The 27,207-nt window shown below is 47.1% G+C and overlaps 1 long non-coding RNA gene across 2 annotated transcripts in view; it reads left to right on the plus strand.

The window, feature by feature from the left end:
• Positions 1-27,207, plus strand: part of LOC142856543 (uncharacterized) — an 81,177-nt gene that overhangs the window by 8,703 nt on the left and 45,267 nt on the right. Inside the window, exons 3-5 of one of the 2 annotated variants that reach the window (XR_012911656.1) lie at positions 2,238-2,357; positions 14,303-14,353; positions 15,584-15,731. This is a non-coding gene — a long non-coding RNA (uncharacterized LOC142856543). Of the gene's footprint in view, positions 1-2,237; positions 2,358-14,302; positions 14,354-15,583; positions 15,732-27,207 lie in introns of those variants that run through there. The other variant, XR_012911657.1, reaches the window with a different exon arrangement.

Raw genomic sequence — 27,207 nt, forward strand, 5'->3', positions numbered from 1 at the left:
TCTGCTTCCTGCCTGCAGATGCCTCAAGCTCCTGACACCATGACTTTCCTTCTGGGAGAGATTGTACCCTGGAACTGTGAGGTCAAACAAGCCCTTGCTTCTTCCAGTTGCTTTAGTGGGCGTCTTGATGGGGACATCAGCCAATCTTTTCTTTTCCCTTAAGCCTTTTATTAAAAATACTGCTAGAATAAAAGAGTAGGAAGCTAGTGCTAATGAGATCCCCCTGCCTCCAGCACTGAAAGGGGGTGTGCTTAGCACAGGGCAGAGGGAAGGGACAAAGGGCTTCAAGCCAGGGGCCAAGTCTAGGGTGATGGCGGGACAGACGCCTCCTTCTCTTAAAAGCAGGCTCAGAGTCTACCAACCATAGCAGCTTCTTCTGGGGTTTACCCAGGGTGGGGGCTCACCTCTGCCATTTGCATATGTGGCTTCTCAGACACACACATCAGGGTTTCAGGTTAAGTTTAAGAGTCCACCCTAGAAAGGACAGAAGGGGATTCCAAAGGGCAAGCTGACAGGAAACTCCAGGGCCAGGAACTAGGGAAGCTATCTGCATTCATTGCTGTAGATTCGGGTGTTTGGGGGAAATTTCCACCTCCTTCCCCCAGTGGTCCTTCAGATGAATGCAGATGTTCTGATTCTAGTAGAATCATGGAGCGAGCTGGGACCTCGGCTACCTGCCAATTGGTAACACACAGTAGGTCTCCAGGCTACCTCCAATTGGTAACACACAGTAGGTCTCCAGGCTACCTCCAATTGGTAACACACACTAGGTCTCCAGGTTTTTGCTGACAGAACCTAGACTACTAGACCACAGATGATGCCACATGCTTTGGGGGTGATAAACACTGTACCTCCCAGAGGAGATAGAGCCTGTGCTGCATCCAAGGAATGACGGAAACTTCTGGAGCTTCTCAAACATGTCTTCATCGGGCTCTTAGAAGTGCCTGTTGTGACATGGCCATGCAGGGGCACTCTCAGTGGCCTGGGGTACCCTCACGGCAGAGAAAATCTCGAGATTGTTCTGGGCGGTGGAGAGGACCCTCCAGGACTGGGCCCTGCACTGGCTCACCTGGGAACAGGGTGGGGAGGCTCTGAGGAAAGAGCATGGCCTGCTTTAGACTGACTTGTCCTTTTTGTCAGGAAAGTAGGGGACACGTTAGCCTTGTGTAGATAGATTGTATAGAAGATATCTGAGTGACATGCACTTCCTAAAATGTAAATAAGATGCAAATTAACCTGTTTGATTTACTGACTTCAAAAGTCAATTAGTGGCACCCTGGGGGAGGCTCTGGGCTGTGAGTTGTGTGGAGGAGTGAGCTCTGACCCCCTTTTTGTGTTACTTCATCGTGAGCACCGTCACCTGGCACAGAGACGAAGCTAACTTTGTGTTTGGGGAAGAATCATCATACCTCACGCTTTTCTTCTTTGACCCCCCTGAACAGCGAGCAGTCGAGAGGATTAGAAGGGAATGTGACAGGTCTGTAATCGGATGACTGAACTCGGACGAAAGAAGGGGGATGAGAGGGGAATGGAGGCCAAAATGACCAAATTTCATTATACAGATATATGTAACTACCCAACAACGCAAACAGCGCCACTGAGAACATTCGCTGTCTGCATGGTGTGCACAGGGCCCTGGGATTCCTTTTGCTGTGGTCACGGCTGCTCTGCAGACTCAAGGGAAAGCAGCTGCAGTTTCTGTATTGGAGAATGAGTGAGGACCTTGGATGCGAGCCCGAAGCTGCGAGGATTCCATTGTGTATGCTCGGACATAGACTCTGGTGTTTTGCCTTTGTCTCCTCTTACTTTGTGGGGACTCAGGGTGGCCACAGTCAAGCAGAGACAGTGTACTCAGCTAAGATGAAGTGCATGGTAAACACGGGCACACATGCTTAGCTCACGCAAATAGAGCTTATATTTTAGGCTGCACTGAGGGATCACACGTCTGGTCCCGTGTCCAAGAAGATTTGGGATTGGGATCAAAACTCAGTCGATAGTATTGGTTGCCTCAGATGCGTGGAGCCCTAGATTGAATGTCCCCCACCACAGAAACCGTGAAATGGGCCTGAAATCTCAGCACTGGGGCAAGGGAGGCAGGAAGATCCGGAGTCTAAGGCCATCCTTGGCTAATCAAAGCCTGTCTGTCTCCAAAAGTATTAAAAACGAATATTGACCTATGAAGCGCCTTGCCATGATATATAAAGATTATAATTTGATCTTTTTCCCTTTTGATGCAGTGAGACCTTCTATCCTGGAAGAATCTGGGCAGTTCTACTTTTCCTCCACTTATCTGGAAGTGTGTCCCGGTGTTCTGTAAGAATGGCTCTGCTCATTCCTCCTCCCCGCAGACTCACAAGGTGGGTGACAATGGTCTGCTGTCCCGAGTGAGGACTAGGCAACAGGAGGAAGTTAATGCATTTGGTGGTCGGTGTTAGCTGAGCATGGCCTCCTTAGAGTCTGGTCACTGCCGACAAGGGTTGTGTTCTAACCATTGCCCTGTCCTGCCTGTATGCCATAGACAGCAAGCCGCTATCCCTTCCCAACAACTCTTCCTCCCACTCTCCCTTCTTTTCCTTTCCCTTTCCCCCTCCCCTTCTTCTTCTTCCTCCTCCTTTTGCTCCTCCTCCTCTTTGCTTCTTTCCTTCCTTGTCTGTTTCAGATGCCTAGCTAATCTAGGGAGTAGTCGAGTCTGCCATGGTATGTGGTCAGCCTACCAGGCACACATAATTAAATAAAACTCATCTTTTCTCTCCCAATGGCTCACAAATGCCAATAGGTCCTCAGAGCGGTGGGATTGTGTGCCCGCCTTTCCTGCTCCATGCTGGGATTTTGTCAGGCCATAGCTTGCTCCGGTTTTGTGCATGTTATACTTCTAAATCATCCATCTATGCCTATATTTAGGGATTTTTAAAATTAAAATAGTTACTAATATGTAAAATGGCTGCATCATATATGGAAATTATCATTTCATTTCTAATTTTAACATATCTGTATAATGCTCTATGTCAATGGATTGAATAATATTTAACTTTGCTTATATTTTGAGATTACTATAATAAATATATGTAATGTATTATATATATAGTAATATGTTATCTAGTATATTATAGTATATACTATAACACAGTAGTATAATATATTATAGTAATCAACATACAATTTAAGAAATTTTAAAACAGAGTATTATTAGGTCCTTGGCCTTGCGCTGAACTCACTCTGTAGCCCAGGCTGGCCTTGAACTTGTGTCCTCCGGCCTCAGTCCCACGAGTAGCTGGGGTTGCAGGTCTGTGATAGTAGAACTGATGACGTAGTATTCTTTTAATTATTTTGTTAAGGGTTTTGCACTCTTACCATGCATGGAGTTTCCTTTTTCATGCTCTGACACAGTCGAGAGCCTTCCCACAATCTACAGAGACTTGCAGGAACACAGGAGACACGGACTTTGTGAAGATTTGCTAGAATTCTATCAAATCATGTAAACACACTGATTCCAGGGGAGGTGTTGCTTTTGGGTTACACTTTAACAGTGTCCTCTCTTTCTTGAACAGCAATTGGTAAGCACTGAACTCCCATTCTTATGGGAGTTTTGATGATTTCTGTTTGCCAGGAACCAGTCCCCTCTGCTTAGATTCTCATCGCTGCAGGAAGCTCAGGAATGTGGCCTTGTGATTTTTCAAATGTCCCTCTCCACATTCCTTATGGTGTTTATGGGTGGTTTTGTATTTCTAAAAATTGCATTAGATAATATTTGTTCTCTATATTTATATATCCAGTTATTCATAGCTTTTTGATTTATCATGGTGATTCTTTTCAATTTTCTAAATCTCTAAATGATTAATTTTATATTTCATGTTGATTTGAGCCAATGCAGTTACTCTTTGCCTTATTCCATCCATCTTATGTCATCTTTTGATGAGCTATTCACATATTTTCTAGTTATTAATGCATATGCTTATTGGCTATTCATTTCTTCCCTGATCTAAGCTATAAATATGAACAATCAATCAGTTCCACCACGGAACCTTTTAGTTATTGCTATTTCCCATTCGCAATACAATTCCAGTTTGTATTTCTCATCTGACTATGAATTGAGAAAGAGCCTGTAAGTTTCCTGCTGGTAGGATTTTAGTTCTCATCATTACTTTCCTCATCAATTTCTAATCCTGTTCTGTCAAATTTCCCCGGGGCTTATATTTTGCTTCTGTAAATGAAAACCTTTCATTTCTGAAAGTTTTCTGACGTTCTCTGTCTGTTTCTGTGGGTCTGCCTTCACCCATCCTTCTGTCTCCATCTTTCTCTGTCTCTCTGTCTCTCTGCATCTCTTTGTCTCTGTACTTCTGTGTCTATATCTCCCTATCTCTGACTCCCTGTCTCTCTCCTTAGCTCTCTCTTTCCAACTCCTTCTCTGTGTGTGTGTCTCCCACTGACTCTCTGTCTCTCTGTCTGTCTCTCCATCTCTCCCTGTGTGTCTCACTGTCTTTATCCATCTCTGTGCTCTGAGTATCAATCAACATTGGCACACCAACAGGACCCAGGCTGAGTCCGGTGGTCAGTCTCTCTGACTTCCTCTCTATCCCTCCGTGACTCTCTGCACATGCCATTTTCTTTGTGCTTCTCACTTCCCATCACTACCTCCTCTGCCACTTCCTGCAGGTCCTCTGCATTCTGAGAACTGGCCTCTGTGGTCCTTCTCTTTGGATGCTCCTACTTTTCTCTTCACGTCTTTTCTAGGTGCTACTGCTTGTCTGCCTCCTGTGGTTGCTGGGCCACCGCTTCCTGAGCCCATTCCACTTCGAGATCTTGTCATATCGATATCTGAATTCTTGCAACCACACGATGTTGGGTTAAAGACAATTTCATGACTTTTTTCTTAAAAAAAGATTTATTATTCTGTGTTCTTTGGTTGTTTGACCTGCATGTATGTCTGTGTGAGGGTGTCGGTTCCCCTGGAACCGGAGTTACAGATGGTTGTGAGCTGCCGTAAGGGTGTTAGAAATTGAACCTGGGCCTTCTGGAAGAGCAGTCAGTGCTCTCAACTGCTGAATCATCTCTCCAGCTCTGATAGTGTGTTTTTTTTCTGTGATAGCAATTTTTAAAAATTTTCTCAAGCTTAAGCTCTTTATTCTGTGGTATAGTTTATTGACTGATATGAGAGCTACCTTATTTTGGGCCACTGGTTACATATGACCAAGGTAAATTTTTTTCTGCTCTAGTTTGGTGTGAAGTGACCCAATGGTGGGAAGGCTGTGAATAAGCGAGCAGGATTTCTTCTTGTGCTACAGGCCATTTTTGGGAATGTTCCATCCATTCCTGACATCCAAAGTCTGTCGAGATGCTCAGCTGTTGCTCTAGCCGGAAGCCTAAGGTCTCCCCTGCTTCTGGCATATGCCTCTCGTAGCTTTTCTGCCTCCTTTTGTGTGCCTCGGTTGGTACAAGCTGGTCCTTTCCATCCCCTCTTTACCTGTGCCCCAGCAAGGGAATCTGGCTGGCCCTCAGGATATCAGTCCCTCTGGGCTCTTTGTCTTTTTATCTGCTTGAGATCCTCCGCCACAACCGTCTCCTCCTTCGAGAGCACTGTGCTAGGCTCCATGTCCCGAGAGGCTGTCAGTGCCTTGCCTCTGAGGATCCCTGAAACTTCAAGGTGGCTTTACGAGGTGACTGGTACCTCTCCTTCGCTTTTCCGTGTTAAAACGTAAACTGTTCTCTCTGTCTTTTATCTTTATTTTACTTTAAGGTACTTTGTTTTTCTTGCGCTTCATGCACCAGGCAAAGCGCTCTGTTGTTGAACTATATCCCGAATTCTCATCGCCCTCTACAATGTGCGCATTTTAAATATAGAAAAGTTCAAGTTTGGGGAAGAATTCTGGCACCAAAGAGTATGTGTGGTGTTTACATATTCTCTTGGCATATGTTACTTCACAATTCAAGAATTTTGTTAATTATATAAATCGCATATGGCTTATCAGTTATTTGTTCCTTAGGTTATCAAGTCAAAGAAGGCATTTTGTTATAAAGAAAATATGTGATTTGTGAATTTCCTAACAATTTTATGTTTTTTTATTTATTTACTTATTGCATGTATGTGTGGGTCAGAGGACAGCTTGCAGGAGCTAGCTGTTCCCTTCTACCGCATGGGATGGAACCGAGGTCCGTAGGCTTGGCAGCAGACGCCTTTACCTTCTGAGCCATCTGTCTTCATCCATCGAGCCATCTTGCAGGGCATAATCTCTGAGTTCTTAAACTCAGGTAATTAGGTTTTATTTTCTATCTAAGTAGTTTTGGTTGATTTACATGAAAATCTGCTTGAAAATTTCAGTGATAAGAAAATCAATGGTTCTTTCTGAAATTCTCAGTATGGCTTCTTCTGTACACAATTACACTGATTAAAAAAATTCTGTTGTTTCTTTTCTAGGATTCAAATATTGGGGCTCATTCTCATCTCTCACTTGTGCCATGAGGTGGTGCTAAGTATGCCGTCATTCTTATGATCAAAATTTCTAGAACGCTCTCTCTGTTATACATAGTGGAATTAGGAACTTTGATGTGGTTGAGATGATTAATTAACAAGAATTAAAAATAGCATTATGGGGCTGGAGAGATAGCCCAGGAGTTCAGAACACACACCACGCATGCAGAGGACCTGAGTTCTGTTCCTAGTACCCGTGTCAAGTAACTCACAACTGCCTGTGAGTCCAGCTCTGGGAGGGTCCCTCACCTCTGGCCTCTGCTGGCACCTGCACGGGCATGCATGGGCCTATGCACATACACATAGTTAAAAACAATAAAACCAAAATCTTAAAATAGCATCATTGGAAAATAATAAGAGTCTCTTGTCACTATATACACTGTAGAGCTCTGCGAAACACCAGCAGTCGGTAAGGATCAAGGAAGAAGACTACCATAGGCAGAGTGAGCCTGCAGTACTGTAAAGGGCTGTTCAGGAGACTCAGGTTCTGCATCTAACAGATGCATAGAGCCTGCTTTTAGCATTGTATCACTCTCTTGCACGTTGGTAAGGGTGGGGTGGCTTCCTATGTCTCCCTCTCATCGGCATCTCCGATGTCTCCATATCCTGTTCGAGCCAGGCTTATCACATTACTCTCCACCCTTGGAATAAAGGTGGTCCCTTTAATCTGTTTACCTGAGGACCCCAGATGAGAGGCTTCATGTAACTGCCTTCCTCGACAGTTTTTTTTTCCTCTTTCATTTACACTTCCGCTCATTACGGAGGAGGGAGAAATGTAATAGACCTTCCGAAGGGGAGCAGGTGACTCTGCGTGGGTCTTGATTGAATTTCAGTGGCCAGACAGTCCACCAAAGACTTTGATTTTAGCCGCGACATAATTATTAAATTTCTTTAGTGGGGGGAGGGGAAGAGAGGGTACACACTCTTGATTTGTAAATCCCCAAGGAGTGCTCACATTCATTCGATAGCATATTTCTGGAGAGGGATTTTCTCCTGTAAACACTCATTTCATGTTCTCCAAAATGACGGTATAGCTGACTGCAAACACTTGCTGAATTTTCATTATCTCCTTTTAAATGGGTGTCTATTGAATTGTTAAAAGGCTTCCGTAACCTTGTGGTCCAGCAGTCCTTGTGGTGGGCCGCAAGTTCACATGGTGAATGTTGGAAGTCGTAATAAAGTGTTAGACTGAGTCCTGCAGGAGTTGTGAACCATGACACTCAGTCTCGCCCTTCATACAGAATGGCTTACAAACCATTCCTTTCTCCTCTTCTAATTTCCACACCCTGAGCCACCCTGCCTCTGGTTGCTCAGCATAGCTGGTAGCTCCCTGTCCCCATCCTCTGGGCCTGGACAAGCCCGTCTCCTTCCCTCTCCAGCTCACTAGCCTTCTGAGAAACCTGACCCTCAATGACCCACTGTCGGCGGTGGAAGCAGAGAGGGTATAGGCTACCTTCAGTGCTGTGTGCAATGATTCCTGGGGGTGGGGAGGAGAAGGAAGGGGGACCGGGGGAGGGCCAAGGTCCCCTGAAGCCCAGCACTCCTCTCTATGATGTGTAACATGATGACACCTCTAATGGCATTTGGGTCTGGTGCATGCCTGCTCCAGGGGAAGCCCAGAGACGGGGACTCTGAGTCTAATGGCATTTGGGTCTGGTGCATGCCTGCTCCAGGGGAAGCCCAGAGACGGGGACTCTGAGTCTATCCCGACTCTGATTCAGCAATGGAGTTTTTTTCCTTGCTCCAGTGTGCTGTGTCACCCTTATGGGAAAGGTAGCACAGTGGCTTCCTGGCATCTTCTGAACCACACCCTGGGCAACTGCTTGCCCCTTTGAGCAAATGTTCTGTTCCTCTGAGCTGTGAAATTTCACAACGGGTCAATAGCTGGTGTGTGTGTGGGTCCTCCCACAGTATGTGGTTACCTTTCTCTGAGATGGCTCAAACAAACTCAGTACTGGTTAGACTGACACCAACAAACTCAGTACTAGTTAGACTGAGTGTTGGGCTTTCTTTTGCATCAGTGTTTTGGGAATTGCTTCTGAAGCAGTCAATGGAGGGACTGAGTGAGGTTCAGATTCTGTGTGGTCTGAGAAGAAACCCAGAGGAGCTCAGCTTGGCTGCAGAGGAAAGCCAGGATGAGACTGGAGGAATGAGGGGGAGGGTCCCTCAGGCAAATTAGAGAGGGACTGAGAGGCAGAACACCGACCTCTAACGTTCCTGCCCCAGAGTGGGGGTGGCCCAGTGGATCTGGACAGGGTCTGGACTTGAAGGCCGAGGGGATGGTGGTGGAAATGTGAGCGTGGAGAATGTGCAGGGTTAGACTGGGGTGGTAGAAGGACACACCAGTGACTGCTGGCAGGAACCAGAAAGGGACACCCTGGCTGGACTAGAGATGGGCAAGGAGCTGCTTAGGGAGGTTCGCTCTCCTTGTCCTTTGGGTGGGAGCCCATTGTCCTTCATTCATGTTCCTGTAGTAAAATATCTTGACAAAACAGCAACCTAAGGGAGAAAGCATTTGTTTTAGTTTACAACTTCAGAGGACAGACTGTCACTGCGGGCAAGTCACAGTGGGAGGGGCTTCAAGCATCCAGTCACATGACACCTAGAGTCAAGAGCAGGGAGGGAATGCTTGCTTGGTACACGGTTAGCTTTCACTACTCTTTTGTATCCAGACCTGGGGGTGGTGCCACCCACTTTCATATCAATTAAGGCAATCAAGATGCTCCCTCATAACATGCCCACAGGATAACACACCCACAGGATAACACGCCCACAGGATAACACGCCCACAGGATAACATGCCCACAGGCTGACCTGACCTAGTCAGTCTCTCCTTGAGGCTCCACATAGTGTCAGGTTGGCAATTAAAAACTAGCGCCATCCCAGCCACGGAGCCAGCGTTGTCACCAGAAGCCGAGGAGTGGGTTCAGATTGGAAGAGGGTCATTGTTCTCAGGACTGGTTCGTCTAGCAGGGGGTTTTACTCACTTACAAACACAGAGGTATATTCTAGTGTGTGTGTGTGTGTGTATGTGTGTGTGTGTGTGCGCACGTGTATGTATTCACATGTGTGGGTACATTGAATCTGCGTGCATAGGCCTGAGGTTGATATTAGGTGTTTTCCTTCACACTCTCTACCTTATATACTGAGATGATCTCTTACAACACCCAAAGCTCTCAGAGCCACTCAGCCTGACTAGTCGGCTTGCCCTGGGGCTTCCCCATCTCTGCCTCCCACATCCTGGGACTTAACCTATGCAGCATTTACATGGGTACCAGGGATCTGAACTCTGGTCCTTGTGCGGCAAGCCCTTTACCTGCAGAGCCATCTCCCCAGCCCCAGAGATTGCCTCTCATTACACAGTTTTACAATGTTGTTTTCTTGTGAGTGCTCTGGTAGCAATTTGCTTTCTCTTCTGGCCAAGTGGATTGAGCGTCACCAGGCATTGGTGGTTTTGAGCAAAGGACTTTCAGCTACAGCCCCCTTCCCTGGGGTGGCACCTGTGCAGCCTGCCCCTGCAGCCTCCAGTGTGGTCAGATCTGGTTCCCTGCAATGACAGTGAATACAGAGGCTTGTGGATCCAGTGTGGTCAGATCTGGTCCCCAGCAATGACTGTGGAACACAGAGGCTTGTGGATCTCTTTACGTGTGGTCCTTGGCAGGTCAACTGAACACCCCCAACCCTACCCATTGCTGCTGGTGGTTTATTGTTTAGATCGAACCATGATTGCCCCAAATGCACAGCCTACCCAAAATGACTATTTGGTCATATTCTTCACTTCAGGTCAGTGGCAGGGTCTGGATGCTCAGTCAGGACAGAACGATGCAGGGATAGGCCATGTAGGGCCAGTACTGTAGGCTGAAGACTCCCCCATCATTGTAACTATCACTAGGGAGAAAGCCACTAAATTTGTTAGAACTGCACAGGCAGGACCACAGAAGGAGCCTTTTAACTGGGGGTCCTTGCTGATTAATCTGTATACATTGATGGAAGTTTCTCATAAGGTAACCCATGGCTTTGTGACCACCCCCCTTGACAGACAAGATATGAGGGCTGTAGGGGTTCTTTCTCAAGCTTCAAGCAGGGCAACGGAAATACGATGTTTTACCGTGTAACTTGGAGCCAGCGTTGTGGTAACTCTCCAAAGACTGGCAGCTGGTGCGGTTATTAGCACATTGCCATCTGCTTCAGTCCTCCCCGCTGGGAGTGTCATCTGATCCTTTTAGTTTTGGGGAGCCTGCTCTCACCTGGGAGATGCCTCCAGGCTGAGGAACGGGTCCAGAGATGGCATTGCTCATTGCCATGGAGAACCCTCTGAGGGAGGACTTGGAAACTGGTGTGGGTCCCACCCTGTAGATGTCGTGTGCGATACCCTACAGCCACACTCTGAGGGTTTCATCCTCATTGAGTTTGTCCCTCCTGGAGCACTGAGCGTTGGCCACTGTAGGACACAGGGAAAGATCCATGGCATTTCTCAACTCAGAGTTGAGTGAATTTTGCATATGCTTCATGCAGGTCTTTTGATTATACGTGACAGAGATACTGTTTTGATGGCAGGGAATTGGCTGACTCATGTCATTGCAAGGTTATACAGTAAGGCTAGTGGCTCGGGGCCACTGGTGGAAACATCCGACTTGTGGCAAGGGATTTTTGAGGGAGGTTGGGTCATGAACTGCAACTTGGAAGTTGAATTAACAGTGACGATTTTTCTGGAAACCCTGACAAGTGGCCCATCCCAAGCAGGTTTAGGTTGAAGAGAGGAAGGGAGAGGAGCTGTGTGCTAGCTGCTTACTGGGAGTCACCAGGGTGCTTTGGCAGGAAGGCAGTGTTGGCACGGTGTCCCTGAGACCTGGTACGGTGGTGTCAATGAGAATGGCCACCATAGGCTCATATGTTTGAAAGCTTTGTCCCTAGTTAGTGGAAGTGTTTGGGAATGATTAGGAGGTGTGGCCTTGTGGGACGTGGGTTACTGGGGTGAGAATTGAGGTTTTAAAAGCTCGGGATGGCCCCAGCCTCACTCTCTTTGCCTGCTGCCTTCAGATCAGGATGTAAAGCTCTCATCTCATCATCGATGGTGCTACTGCCCCAGCACCACTCCTGTCTGCTTCCCGTCATGATGGTCATGGATTAACCACCTAACAGAATAAGAAAGTCCCCCGTTAAATACTTTATTAACACTGCCTTAGACATTGTCTTAGTCTGTGATCTAGTGCTGTGACGAGACACCATGACCACAGCAACTTTCATTAAGGAAAATGTTTAATTGGGGCTGGCTTACAGTTTCAGAGGTTCAGTCGGGTCAGTTCATTATCATCATGTCAGGAAGCATGTCAGCCTGCAGGCAGATGTGATACTGGAGAAGTAGCTGGGAGTGCTACATCCATATCTGCAGGCAGCAGGGGGAGAGAGAGAGACGGAGACAGAGAGAGACAGAGAGACACTGGGTCTAACTTGGTCTCTAGAAACCCCAAAGCCACACCCAGGGACACACAACAAGGTCATATATATCTCCTCCAACAAAGCCACACCTCCTAATCCTTCTCAAGTAGTTTCACTTCCAGATGAGCAAGCAGCCAGACACATGAGCTTACAGGGGCCATTCTTAGCCAAATTTCCTCATCACAGCAATAGAATCGTATCTCAGCTTGCTCTCCTCATTGCCTCTGCTCTCCCAGATCATCCATCATTCTTGGGCAACTCCCTGTCACCAGGGCAACTCTGGGCTTGCATCCTCTTGGTTATGGTGGGAAGCAAGGGTCTCTTTTCAGATGGCTCCTAGGAATGGCCACGAACACTTCTGCTTGTGTCTAGCTTGCCTCACCCCTCACGGACCACCGGGTTCTGTGTCGATCTGGGTTGCAGACCCTGGGCATGGGGTTAAGGATGCACATTGAGAGAATGATTAAAGCGTGAATAAATGAGGGACCAGTGAGTGGGCTGCTAGGACCAATTTGGATTTTGAGCCAGGTAAGACCGAGGGAGACAAATACACTTTTGGCTTCTGTGGATCTAAAATCCTCTCGTTCGACATCCAGGGAAGGCAAAACATCAGCCACATGACCTCCAGTGCTGACACACTTACCGTCTGGTAGTGAATCCCAGACTTGGCCCCGTGTGTTAATTATTTATCTAGGCCAGTGCAGCATCCACTATATCTTAAGCTTCTGGATTTCGCTTTTTCTTGCATGTCTCAGGCCAGGAGTGGGCTCAGGTGTATTGCAGAGGACGACTGGGGACATCAACAGGCGGAGCTATTAACCTTGGAGGTGGGAAAAAGCCTGAGCAGAGGCCCTATGAGATGGTTCAGATGTAAATTACCACGTGTTAACATCTAGCAGTTGGGGGTGCGGCACCGTACAGAACATTAAAGCAGTGCCGATTCAATCGTGTTGCTTCAAGGGCTTGGTTCCCAGACCCTGGCTGATAGTTCTCTTCATCCCTGGTGGCACTGTGGCTCACCCTTCAATGTCACCCTTACCATTATAATCACTTCTCTTCTGGCTCCGAATAGAAGATATTGTACTACAAGTGGTGTGACCCACCCCATCCTGGCTACCATTTCCGCCAAGCTGGGTAGGGCATGTCCCTGTGGCAGGCAGCCTCCTCTGACGTGAGCGAATGTGTGCTATTGCCTGTTGTGGGGTATTTGTACTCTGCGCGAAGATATATTGTTGTGATTGGTTTAATAAAGAGCCACATGGCCAATAGCTAGGCAGCAGAGATAGGTGTGACTTCTGGGCAGAGAGAGGAAACTTGGAATGAATCTAGGCATGAGAGGAGCTGCCAACAAGATATGGAGGGACTCAGGCATACAGAATGACAGAAGGGCAAAAAGCCAAGAGGCAAAATGTAGATTCATATAAATGGATTAATTTAAGTTATAAGAGCTAGTGGGACAAGCCTACGCCAAAGGCGAGCTTTCATAATTAATAATGTCTTCTTGCCATTATTTGGGACAAAGACTCATTGCAGTAACCCGTTTGAGGAAGTAGCCGTGTGCACACACCCCCTTCTCTCCATCTTCCGCCTCCACTTTCCTTTCTTCTCTGTGGATCTTGAGTGGCAAGCCCCTGTTTCACACATGTCACCATGGAGTATTGAATTAAGATCTGAGTCACCAATTTATCATCTTGACATCAAGCACACAGGCTAAGAAGTTTGTGTAAGAGGACTCCCGTAATCATGCGGCAGCGTCTCAGATTGATCTCTATAGAATTTTTCTATTACTCAGCTGCCAAGCCAATACCTGGGAATTTCCCTCATGGCTGTCTTTCCTTCAAGTCCTAATCCATCAGCAAGTCTAATCAATTTCACATCCTTCGGGTTTCTTGAATTGCCTCTTGCTTGGGTTTCCTAGCCAAATTGCCTACTTTGTCTTTTCTGTCTTCTGTTTTCTTGCCTCTCATCCATTTTCCACGCTTGAGCCAGTAAGAGTCCACTAAACCTCAAACCTGTCAGGGTGACATCTTTCCTGGGTTTTCACCCAGGACCTGCTTCTTGCCTCTCTCCACACCCTGAGCATCCTTCTGAGCCTCTTTAGAAAGTCATTGCAGAGAAGGGGGTAGCTGACAGAGGGCCGCTAGGGTGGTTTTGATCTCGAAGCCTTCTGGATTTGTTCCTGCAAAGCATTGGAGACCTGGGCCATGCTGGCCTCTGAAGCTGTCTGGTATTGGCTGCTTTGGGGAGGGGCAGGAGGAGGACCTGCGACTTCTAATCACCTACGTCTGCATTGAGTTAGTTTCCAAGGCTTTCCCCCAAAAGGCCAGGCAGTGGCGTGACTCTCCTCTGGAGCCCCGCATAGGTCCTCTCTTCTTTATATCTTGTTTATCTTTGCAGATAAGCTCCACACAGCTCTTGGCTTACCTCAGCGTTAGCTCCACAATTCTAGTAAGTATTCGCATTCATGTGTCTAACAAGGCGGGGATAACTGCATCCACACAGATTGCCCTCAGAATGTAGTGGGCGGAAAAAAAAAACACTCAAAAGTTAGTTCTTAGTTGGGTATAGTATGATCACAGCTTTGGGAGGTTGAGACAGGAGGATTGCCCCAAGTTTAAGGCTGGTCTAAGATACATAGTGAGCTACAGGCTCACCCCTCACTCACCACCACAATAAAAAAGACTTGGAACTTAGATCTTATTCTAGTTACAGTTACTCAGCTTAACCTTCCTATATGTCCCAGATGTGATGACCATATATTTTTTTGAAATCAGCAGTGAAGAAGCTCCCAGGCTGCTCCTGGTTCTTCAAAATTCTCCCTCAGTGACACGATTAGATTTCAATTCTATTACTACAGTAACATGATAAAAAATAAACTAAAAAATTGTTAGTAGGAATCCAGCTAGGGGAGGGACAGTGGGTGGGTATACACACACACACACACAGACACAGACACACAGAGACACACACAGAGGCACACACACAGAAACACACAGACACACACACAGACACACATACACATACACACACAGAGACACACACAGACACAGACACACAGAGACACACACAGAGGCACAAACACACACACAGACAGACACACACAGAAACACACAGACACACACACAGACACACACACAGACACACACAGAGGCACACACACAGACACACACAGAAACACACAGAGAGACACACAGACACATACACACAGACACACAGATACACACATACAGACACACCCACACACACATACAGAAACACACACACAGACACACACAGAAATACACAGAGACACACACAGACACAGACACACACACAGAAACACACAGAGACACACACAGACACAGACACATAGACACAGACACACACACACAGACACACACATGGATAGATGCCATGCTGTGACAGACTGGGTGTCTTGAAAAGCACTATGGTTCTTTGGTTTCCTAAGTTCAATCCCTTCTGCCCCTTACAGATTGATAATCATATTCTTGGCAATTAGTATTCCCCAAGGATTAATGTTTGCCACCAGCTTTAATGTTAGAATATTCATTATGCTAATAATGTTATAGCAGGCATCTGATGTATATTTATGCCCGAGAAGACATGGTAATTCCATGTGACTGGCTTGGGAGCAGGTAGGCCAGGCAGTTCGTGAAGCATTCTTTTCCTAATTGGCAGAGACAGGAAGGAGGAGGAGTTGGCATCCAGCAGAGAGAGAACAAGCTGTGTGTCCACAGTGGTGCAAGTCGAAGCATGTATTCTGTGACTCCCGGAAGTCAAGTCTTCTTGTCCAGCTTTCAGTTTTTTTATTTAGGATTATACCAGGACCTTGTGCACACCACATAAACATTCTACCACTGTGTGGAACCCCAGCCCCTTAATTGACTTTTTTTTTTTTAAAAAAAAAAGGTGTGTTTTGCTCGTGTCTGTGACTGTATGGTGTGTATGTGTGTGTGAACATTTGCGTGTGTGTGTGAGTAGATGGGAGGGCTGAGCCATCCTCAGACCCTCCAGCTTCTCCTGGACGCCAGGGTCTCACTCCGTAAGCCAGGGTCTCTCTCGGGTGAATCGACAGCTTGAGCTCATGGCTTGCCTGGTTAGCTAGCCAGCTCTTTGGATCCCATCTCTGCTTTCCAAGTGCTAGAGTTGCAGGTGCCTTATCCACATGGACTTTCCACAGAAGCTGGGGATCTGAACCCAAGTCATCAAGCTTGCAAGGTGAGGAGTGCCTTACCTTCTGAGCCATCTCCTGTGCTTCCACCCCTTTATTTTATTTTGGGACAGTGTCCTGTTAAGTTTACTCAGGCTGGCCCCGAGCTCAATCTGTAGCCCATGTCAACCTTGAACTTGTGATGCTTGGGCCTCAGCCTGCAGCCGTCTGCGCCATCAGGTTTGACTAAGTCCCAGGGCTCGCGCCAAGGCTCCTCCTGCAATGTGAGTCAAGCCCAAGGCTGCTCTGTCTAAGGCAGAAGAGGACCCGGGATAACCCATCTCTGCCCCTTCCCCATTTTCATCCTTTTGGAGTTTAAAATGGAGCATCTAGTTGTCAGTTTTGCCATGAAATTGCAAGCTTTCATTAAGACAGAGGACAAGGCAGGCACAGAGTCCCCCCACATCTCTGTTTGCTCTTGGTGAGGGAGGAAGAGATGTCTTCCTCGGAACACAGCCAAAGAAGACAGCTTCATTAGTGCAGCCAACTTCTCAGGGGCAGAACTGGGGCACGGCTGTGGTGGTTTTGACAGGTTGGGAACATATAGATTCTTCACACCCCATGAACTTAGGGTGAAGGGAGAGATGGGGGAGGAGCCAGGAGACCCCCTGAAGATCGTGGCAACGTCTTCATGGAATTACTCTGAAAAACAGCCCTCTGCCTCCTCAGGTTCTGAACAGGTGAGCTGCAGAGGTAGACCCAGCAGGGAGAGCCTTGACTGGGTGTTGGGAGTCCATGAACTCCTCCTCCCAGTCCCCTGACCTGTAAAAAGGGGTGTGTGTCAGGTGCCAGTGACGGAAGCCCAGGGAATGGTGTTTAAGCTCCTCTCTGTTCTTCCCTGAAGAACAGCTTGCTCTCCCAGGGAGGAGCAGGGCAGCCAGAGCTAATGGCTTCCCCACCCTAGCAAAGGACACAGCGACGAGAGCTGTCCACTCTGAGTGTCCAGGCACGAGTTTCTCAGGGAAGGGCCTGCTTACAGCTGATCTGTAGCATGGACGGGAGAGAGTCTCGAATACTGGGTGGATGAGAGTCGTCACTGAATCCAAGAGTTAGCTCAGGGATATGTGCCATTTTTATCTGTTATATAAGTGTTTTCTCTCAACCAAGGTTTGCCTCTTTCCCTATATCCACCCCCACCCCCCACGTTTTTTTTTTTTTTACAAAAAAAGTATTTTCCTCATACTTGTGTCGTCTCTCAATGCTGCTTCTGACTTCTTCCCTTGGGTGGATGCAGACACTCAGTAGCTACAGGACTTTATTCAGAGGGCAGGGTGACCATCAGGGTTTAAAGGAGGTCTTTATACACCACTGTCTAGGAGGAATACATTCGTTACTCCCCCAAAACACATGCTCAGGCGAAAAGAAATGCTATTTGAAACATTGCAATTCATTACATAATCGTTGGCCATAATGAACCTGACCACTAACAGGTAGCCAGATAGGTGAGATACACACAAACAGAAAAACAACAAGCCAGCCCCAACAACCGCTGTTGCTAACTCTAACAAAGGTGAGACAGAAACAGAAGCTTCTGGGAATAAAGAAGGAAGTAGGTGGCAAAACAAAAAACGAGGGTGATAATTGTCATCACGGTTTTCCCTTCTCGTTCAGCTGTGGGCTCTTGGCAGTGGAAGGAAAGCCAGGATACATATGGACACGGAGAAATACAGTTTATCATGAGAAAGAATGGTTTCCCTTCAGAGGTAGGCACAATTACAGTCACCCTTTCTGGGACCACATTCAGACTACATGTGTGAGTTTTCCTATGGCACTTTTAAAGAATTGGGTTATATTCAGTATATATGAGGATGTCCGAGATTTTATATAAATATCTCAGGGGCTGGAGAGATGGTTCAGCGGTTAAGAGTACTTTCTGCTCTTCCAGAAGTCCTAAGCTCAGTTATCCTGCCCCTGTAAGGGGCAGCTCATGACAGCCGATGCCTCTAGCTCCAGGGGATCCAATATCTTCTTCTCCACTAGCCTTTGCATATACATGGGGTATAAACACATAGACACATACATATAAGTGAAAATAAAATGAACCTAAAGAAAAATCTCAGAACTGTATAGGGGATCTATAGAAGACATTGTCTTCAGCAAGAGACTACACATGACAGATTTGAGTGACACCTACTGATGGGAAACAAAGTTGTACCATCAGTGTCTGGCTCAAAAAGAACTTCTTGCCAGTCTAGCTCTGGTTCCAAACATAGACTTCGTTGTGGGGGACCTGTGCGGGGAGGGGTCACTGGTTTGAGAAGATAAGATACCTTTGCCAGTATTTATGATAGTTGGGGTCCCCTTGGGCTAAGTTTTATGCTCTCGTCCGTCAGTGATTCCCCATCACCACGTGTGACAACAGGCCATGTTCCCCTCCTGAAATGCAAATATCACTTCCAGGGAGGCTTTGATCTCACCCAGGTTGGGAGCTCGTCTTCCATGCCCATGCCCGCCCCCCACCTTCAGAAGCCTCACCTGTCTGCACAAACCTTCTCACTCAGTAATCAAGTATCTGACAGACAGGCCCAGCCTAAAGGCCTATGAACCTTAGCAAACAGCGAATGGGTCTACTTAGGTCAATTCAGGGGGCTGACACGGGATCTCGAGTTTGATGGCATGTTTAGGGCAAGTGCAATTTCTATGGGAGTCTGAGGTCTTAACTTTTCAGGACTCTCATCATGGAATTATTTCACCTTTCATCCACAAAAACCTCAAATATTGGCGATGTTCAAAGATCCCACCAGGAAGTCTGTGATGTTCCCGAATGTTTAGTAAGAGCACGAACAATTCTAGGTAAAGGGGATGCAGCCAAAAGACAAGCTTCCCACTTCTGCAGGGTCCACAGTCCTTCGCAGGACCAAACAATAAGGTAAACTGAGCCAGCTATAAATAGCACCAGGACAGTGTTAGAACCCCAGGACCTTAGGAATGGCTGGGCTGGGAACAAGAGTTCATATAAGTGTGAGGGCTGTGGAACTTGTTGCGGGAGGAGGGGCTTTGGCATAGGAATGGTGAAGGAGAAGCAGCCGGAGCGTTTTCTGTAGGATGTGTGTATCCTCAGGACAGTCAGGAGGTAGGTGTGTATGATACGAAAGGAAGACCAGTGTGGCCCCAGTGGGGAGAAGTCCAAGGCCACAAGAAGAGGGTGGTGAGCAGGAAGATCCCCTGCCTACAGTTCATGCCGTGCCAGGAAGTCACTAGAAGACTTTAAGCAGGAGGATATTAGTCGCTGGGCAAAGAACACCTGGATAATATCAGTGGGAAGGATGGAGGCTGATGGAGGAGGGGAGTACCATAGGGTGGAAATGGCTGATGACTGGGAGAGCCAAGCCTTGAGGACCAGATGGGAGGTGGGGGTAGGGGAAGCAGAGTCCGTGACAAGACCTGTTGTTCCTCGGTGTCTGCCTCTGCAGGTGGGGCTTCTTCAGGAAGCCATGGCCTTCTAGGCAAGGAGATGAGCCGCTTGACGGATGTAATGGTTAATACTCTTCACTTGAAGGGATTTAGTGTCACCATGGGAACACACCTCTGAGCAAGTCTATGAAGCTGTTTCCAGAAAGGTCTAACTGAAGAGGCAAGGCCCACTCTGAGTGGTGGGTGACATTAACAAGGGACTGAGGTCCTAGAGAGAGAAAGTGGGTGGAGCCACAGCATATCCTCCTCTTTGATGCTTCCCAACTACATATGCCACGCCAGGCGCCAGGTGTCCGCTGCCATGTTTTCTCCTGACCTCTGGAGGGCCGAGATTACAGGCATATGCTAGCACATTCAGTTTGTGCGGTGCTGTCAGGGGGTTAGTGTGTGCTGGGCAAGCACTCTACCAGGAGAGCTACATCGCCAGTGTCCTGTCTCTTTTATTGCTTTTTTATTGACCTCCTAGCTCTGTTTTAAGTAACACGAAGAAGTTGAGGATGGTAGCTATTAGCTCAATGTGGTAGTATGTACTTGTATATAGGTGTAATATCAGCATTTGTCAGTAGACATGGAAGGATCTGGAGTTCTAGGTCATTCTTGGCTACATAAGAAGTTGAAGGCCAGCTTGGGCTGTGGGAGACCATCTTAATGAAATACCATCACTACCACCTTTGTGACCACCGTAAAAAAAATCAACCAAACAACAACAAAAACAAACCTAAACAAATTAGCAACAACAAACAAAAGAAAGAAATATGGAAAGGAAATGGTAGCTTTGAAGAAGAGAGAAGCAAGGTATGAGGAAGTGGAGAGGGCATGGAGGAGACAGAGTATAAAAGAGCTGGTATATTCATCTGGCGATGAAAGGAGACAGAGACAGAGACCCACATTTGAGCACCGGACTGAAATTTCAAGGTCCAAATCAGGAGCAGAAGGAGAGAGAGCACGAGCAAGGAACTCAGGACCGCGAGGGGTGCACCCACACACTGAGACAATGGGGATGTTCTATCGGGAACTCACCAAGGCCAGCTGGCCTGGGTCTGAAAAAGCATGGGATAAAACCGGACTCACTGAACATAGCGGACAATGAGGACTACTGAGAACTCAAGATCAATGGCAATGGGTTTTTGATCCTACTGCACGTACTGGCTTTGTGGGAGCCTAGGCAGTTTAGATGCTCACCTTACTAAACCTGGATGGAGGTGGGTGGTCCTTGGACTTCCCACAGGTCAGGGAACCCTAATTGCTCTTCGAGCTGATGAGGGAGGGGGACTTGACCGGGGGAGGGGGAGGGAAATGGGAGGTGGTGGCGGGGAGGAGGCAGAAATCTTTAATAAATAAATAAATTAAAAAAAAATAAAAATAAAGAAAGAGCTGGTGTATTCAGTGGCGGGTGCACAAACAGCAGTGAGAATCAGCGGAGCAGCAGCTTCAGGGTAGAGGTGATCCTGAGCTTCCTTAAAGAATGGGGGTTCGTAGAGCAGAGCCGGAGCCAGGATAGCCTAGGCCATGCTGGGAGAGCTGGGGACACCACGCTCAGGAATGTGAACTTTGAGATATCAGTCAACCTCTCAAATGATAGCGGAAGTTGACTAGCCTCGTGTCTGGTAAGAAATGCATGTGGGATAGAAGGTTCTGGAGCAATCTACCTCTTCAGTGTCTCCATCCTGTCATTGCTTGTGGTGGGAACATAGTTCTCGCCTTACCCCTATGTTACGTTGACTCTGGTTTCCAACCTTATGGGGAGTAGAGTGTGAATTTGCCACTTGTGTGTGGCTTTCCGTGGTCAAAAATATTGAGGTCTTACCTGCTAATATTAAAAAAATTTCACTTTTTATGCTGGTTAGCCCTCATTGGGATAGGATATACAGTGTACACATTAACAATTTTTTATGTTGGTATTGTAGGTGTGTGCACTCTGTGTTATATGGGTTGATTACTGAGACAGCCATAGCCCACTTGATCTAAAAGAATTCACATTAAAGTAGACAAAAAGGAGGCAGGAGAGATGGCTTAGCAGTTAAGAGCATGGGGTGCTCTTCCAGAGGACCCAGGTTCAATTCCCGCACCCACACAGAGGCTCACAACATCTTTAGCTACAGTCTCGGGGGATCTGATGTCCCTTTCTGATCCCTGAGGGCACCAGGCATTGCACATGGTACACACACACAGACATGTGCAGCAAATATCCAGACACATAGGACATAAATCTAAAAAAATAATTGAAAACAAGGCAAACACTAAGTCAGAATGATCCACAGGCGAGGGGAAAATATGTTTTTGTTTTCAGAGTGTATCCAGACAGCTTGGACACTTCTAGAAGTGTGACCTGTGTCCTGAACCTCAGATAGAGGGCAACTCCACCATCAATATTTAGCACGATTGCATGCGAGTATTTATTGACAACACAGGCTTTATTTTAAAGGCCGCTGGGCTTATTGTGCCTCCCAACAACGAGCGTTAGCTGGAGGTTTTACCTTTCTGGGAAGGGTTCTGCAGCGGGCCTTCAGCGAGCTCTCACACCTACACGCCGCAGATGGCTTTGCTTTATATGAGATGAAACCGCATTTGGTGGAACTGATTAAATATAAAAACACCACCATCTGCCATTTATTCTAATATGAAATGGTTTGGGCAGATGCTGACATCTCTTGCCATGATTGATTCATCCCTGACAAGGGAAGATGCGCTGCAGGTTCCAGCTGCCCACCGCTCAGACAGCAACTGCTCCTCGGTGCCCGTGCCAACCCCAGCAGTTTGGTTTGGACATAACAGGTGAACTGAGAATTTTCCTAATGAGAAGTCTCCCAGTTCTTCCAGCAGCTTCTCCTCTCCCCTTGCTTCTGGCCTGCACGGAACTGGGAGACTATTTTACGCCAGGGTCTCCTGCTATCAAGTGGTTGCATTGGGACGACTAGGGGAACAGAGTTTTTGGGAAAGAGTGAAATGCATTCTTGAGAGCTTTCAGATGCTTTTGAACATATGCTGCTGCTGGGTTTAAATTACTTTAAAATTATTTTTTTCTTGGTGGACAAGAGGGTTTCATTTAAAAAGTTGTTGTTTACTGAGAAACCACGGTACGTGTTACCTACTGGCTGAGAAATAGCTGAGTCCATGCTGCTTAAACATCCATGGGTATTTTCATGCCCTTTCTGGACAGCTGTAGAGTGTGTCTTTTCTGTGGGGATAATTTGCTAACATTAAAAAAAGTTTAAGTAATTTGGGGAACAAAAATATACAGATCAAGACACTTTCTTGGTGCTGTGTTTATAGCTCCCAATTCATGATGTGATTGCTAGAGGTGGTTGTTTGGTGTCTTTTCTTGTTGTTTTCTGTTTTATTTTTTATTGAATTAAAGGGAGAGGTGTATCTAACTTCTGTCCATCTTCCTCTTTGCAGTTCAAAATATTTCAGTTTATTCTGATTATCCAGTTAAAGTGTTTGTGACTATTTCTGGTGTGTGTGTGTGTGTGTATGTGCACATGTGCGCGTGTGCGTGTAAGCTGGAAGTTGCTGCTAGGAAACCTTCTTGCCTGCTTTCCACCTTATGTTCTCTCATTGAAGTAGAAGCTCATGGGTACAGAGGGGCTTCCTCGATCACAAGAGTCAGGGATCCTCCTGTATCAGCCACCATCATCCCAGTCCTGAGTTTACTGCGTGTTGCCACCATTCCCGTCTTCTTATGCAGTTTCTGAGAATCTAAACCCAGGTTCTTGCGCTTGATTGACAGGCACTTTACTGACTGAGCCATGTCCCCAGCCCCTGAATATCATTTAAAATTAAATGCAGTAAAATTATGACTGTCAGGATGTCTTTAAGCCAGGATCACACACATCCAGATATGTGTGCCTTGAACATGCCTATTGGTCTGTCTGTCTGTGCTTGTGGAGAACAATTCTGTTGACTCAGAGGCTGTTGCCTGAGTTTTCTTCTTTATTTTACAGATGCTTTCTGTCCCAGTGATGCCGGCAGGGGATTCCATTTTGCCATCTGTGATGGCTTCTTAGCAATGCCCTGTGGAGCTCCCAGGGTCTTTCCCTTTCTGCCTCCCCCCCCCCCCCGCAGTGTGTGTGTGTGTGTGTGTGTTTTCCCATGGCACATAAATTTTTGGAGGTCAGAGGACAACTTTAGGGAGCCAGTTATCTCCTTCCACCATGTGGGTCCTGGGGATTGAACTCAGGTCCTTAGCCTTGGTGGCAAGAGATTTCATCCAGAGTCTTATCCCACCATGTGCTATGTCCTCCCGAAGTTCCACCTTCCCTCTTGTTTATCAGTCGCCTCTGTCCTATTGCTCCCTGTCTTCCTGTTCTTCTGGATTAAGGGGAACAACAGGAGCCGCTCTCCCCAAATCATGGGCAGGTTTGATTGGTTCCTTCAATGCTTCAGTGGAGGCGCTTCACAGCCTACTTTCCAGATTCATCTTCTTGCTCTCTTTTGATTCCCAGACCCTGTCCTTCACTCCCCTTGGGTTTTTTCATCCCCACCTTTCCTCCATGGCTTCCTTTCCTCTTGTTTTCCCTTGCCTGGAACACCTGCTTGACAAGATCTGGAAACACAGTGAGGAATGAGACGTTGTCATAGATTTAATTGTGCCTGCCTCCTCGATAGAAAACGTCTAACTCCAGCGTCTCAGAGTGAGGCTGTTTGGAGACAGGGTTTTCAAGTAGCTAAAGTGGTGTGAGGTGAGCTGCAATCAGCACGGTGGGCATCCCTGATGAAGGCCACACCTCCTAATCCTTCCTAAAAGGACCCACCAACCAGAAAAAAGACATTCAAATATAGGGGCCTGTGGGGGCATTCTTGTTTAAACTAGCACAGTCTGTGAGATGGCTCAGCAGTACCAGGTGCTTGCTGCCAAACCTGGTGACCTGAGGTCAATCCCCAAGGATTTGCAGGGTTGAAGGAGAGAACTGACTTGTCCACTGACCTCCACACACACATAACAAAGAGGTGCAGTTCAGCCATCCAGACAGCATGAGGTAACTACGAACACAGCCTCAGGTCACTTGGAGGTAGTTGTAGGTGTCAGGTAAGCAGGGTCTGCCCTTCCTGCATGCAGCCTCATCCGGTACTCCTCCAGGCCCTGTTTTCTGGTACCCATTCCTCAGGCTCGTATCTTTCTGGCCATAGGCACAGTGCTTGACTTGTACCATTTCCCTTGTGACACTTGTTTTTATCCCCTACCCCAACCCACCCCTATTGCAAGCAGATTTCTTTTGCTGCAGGCACACCAAGTCTGAACTGTGGGCACTTTGTATACTTAGGAGGGAGTCTCTGGAGGCTCCATGTAGCCAAATGTCAAATGACCCAGAAAATCATGTCAATGTGCTGGGAAGCTCTTGGTAACTTAGAAATTCTGTCCCTGACTAAAACTCATGCAAGCAAAAATTTGATTTTGATTTTGTTTGTTGTTTCTTTGTACCTTGAATAAAAATATCCCAACTGTTCTTTAGAAGAACAGAACAGATAGAATGCACGCAACTCCGAAAGGGGATTTAATAGATTGGTTTACATGACAGGGATTGCCATCTATAGCTTGGGGACTCAGAAGCTTGTAGCTGCTCAGCCTCTGAAGGTGGCCCTGTCTCAGTGTGGCCCTGAAATCCTGGCTGAGTGGCCTGTGTGGAATTCCTGTCAGCAGAGTGAAGAAGCCAGAGTCTACTGCATAGTCTCATAGCCAGAGTTGTTTTCAGATAGCTATGGACGATACATTCTAACCCACAGTTGGTAAAAGCAAGCTACATGAGACTATAGGCTGCCTGGTAGTCACCTATAGCTTGCCTGATAGTCACTTATAGCCTGCCTGGTAGTCTCCATGGCTGCATGCTTGGACTGTTGCTATTTCCTTTCATCTGACCATCCGTACTTGCCCTCAGGATACCTGTTCTCAAGATACCTGCCACCGTGAAGCCAGCTTCAAGTGCAAATCACCAATCCCATTCTCTTCCTGTACAGCATATCTGGGGGGTGTTGGCAGCCCCTCAGCACACCATTCTCTGCTCACCTGCTCACTCCAGGTGGGTCACAGCTGATCTAGGCCTGGGCTCTGCCTCTCAGCAGGAGGCACCTCTCTCCCTTTCATCTCTGTGGACTGACTTGATGTATGAGACACAGCCTGCAGCTGTTCACACGATCACATCTGTCAAGAAAGGCCCGTGTCCACTTCCGCTCTTACTGGCTTTGGCTCCGTGGGTGTGCTGGTGTGTTTTGGCTAGAGTCATCTGAAAGGAGGGGACTTCACTGAGAAAAGGCCCCCATAAGATCCAGCTGTAAAGCATTTTCTCAATTAGTGACTGGTGGGGAGGAGCCCCGCCCACTGTGGGTGGAAGCACCCTTGGATAGGTGGTCCTGGGTTCTATAAGAAAGCAGGCTGAGCAAGTGAGTAAGCAGCACCCCTCCATGGCTTTTGCATCAGCTCCTGCCTCCAGGTTCCTGCCCTGCTTGAATTTCTGTCCTGACTTCCTTTGATGATGAAAAGTGATTTAGAAGTGTGTGTGACATGGACCCTTTCCTCCCCAAGTTGCTTTGGTCATGGTGTTTCATCACAGCAACAGAAACCCTGACTAGGACAGTGGGTAACCAACATCTCTCAGAGCCTTGGGCTTGCTGGCTAAAGAAAAGCAGGCTGAAGAGCACAGTAGGTGATTTCACTGCTGGGACCAAGAGAGCCTTCCATCACTCGCAGCTCATGGTTTATTTCTCCTCCCTCCCTCTCGCTCCCTTCAGAAAATTCATTTTATAGACCAGTACTTTGTGTCCGGTGTCAAACAGTTGATTCCAATTCTTTTCTCACTTAGAGGCCATTTGCAGAGAAGAAAATTATTTCTTCAACGAAAATTACATCTTAGACATTTTGCCAGGGCGCTAGCTGTTAGAAATGGCACTATTAGAAAAATGTCCCCTGTAAATTATGCAACGGCAACATTCAAAGCCTATTAAAGTCATGCTTTACTAGGCAAAGCAATTTTTGGCTCCTGCGAACGTGGGTTATTTGTTTTGTTGACTGCACCGTTTCTGCCCTTGTGTGGTGGTCCCCAAAGAAGCTGCACGGTGAGACAGATGGAGTAAAACTGGACCATGAGTGAATACTTTAGAGACTCTGATTTCCAGGTATGATGTTAGGTTTCTCATGCCTGTCAGGAGGGAGGAAGGAGGCGAGAATCATTTCTAGAAGCTGGGCAGTGAGGGAATTCAGGCAGGCTCAGAACTCCTCCATCTTTACTGTCTCCGTGAGTTACTTTGTCACTGTTTTCTATGACAAACTCAAGTCTGTGCCTGAGTTTCCATATCTGTACCTTGTCAGACGAGCAATGAAACAAGGCATTATTATTTGTCTTTGAATGAGTATCTGTTGTCCAGGAAGAACACAGTGTTGGATCTCATGACCCCTATCATTTTCCTTAACAACCCAGATACAAGTTGGGTCCTGCTCAAAGGTAACACTTGGCAGGACAGATTTCATGTCATCTTTGGCTTCTCTTGTCATCACAGGCCATCAGAGCTTGGGGTGGTGCTCGCAAAGGGCCATGGCCAGTAGTGAATGCTTCATTGATTAGATTTCCTTGCTGCCTGGATTAGAATCACTAGCTGTAAAATCAGCCTGAAGCCAAAACCCCAGAGGTTTTGGGATGCCCCAAATGACATGCCTTCTAACCACATATGAGAAATAGGGTCTTTG

The sequence above is a fragment of the Microtus pennsylvanicus genome, chromosome 8, assembly GCF_037038515.1.
Source record: "Microtus pennsylvanicus isolate mMicPen1 chromosome 8, mMicPen1.hap1, whole genome shotgun sequence".
Classification (NCBI taxonomy): domain Eukaryota; kingdom Metazoa; phylum Chordata; class Mammalia; order Rodentia; family Cricetidae; genus Microtus; species Microtus pennsylvanicus.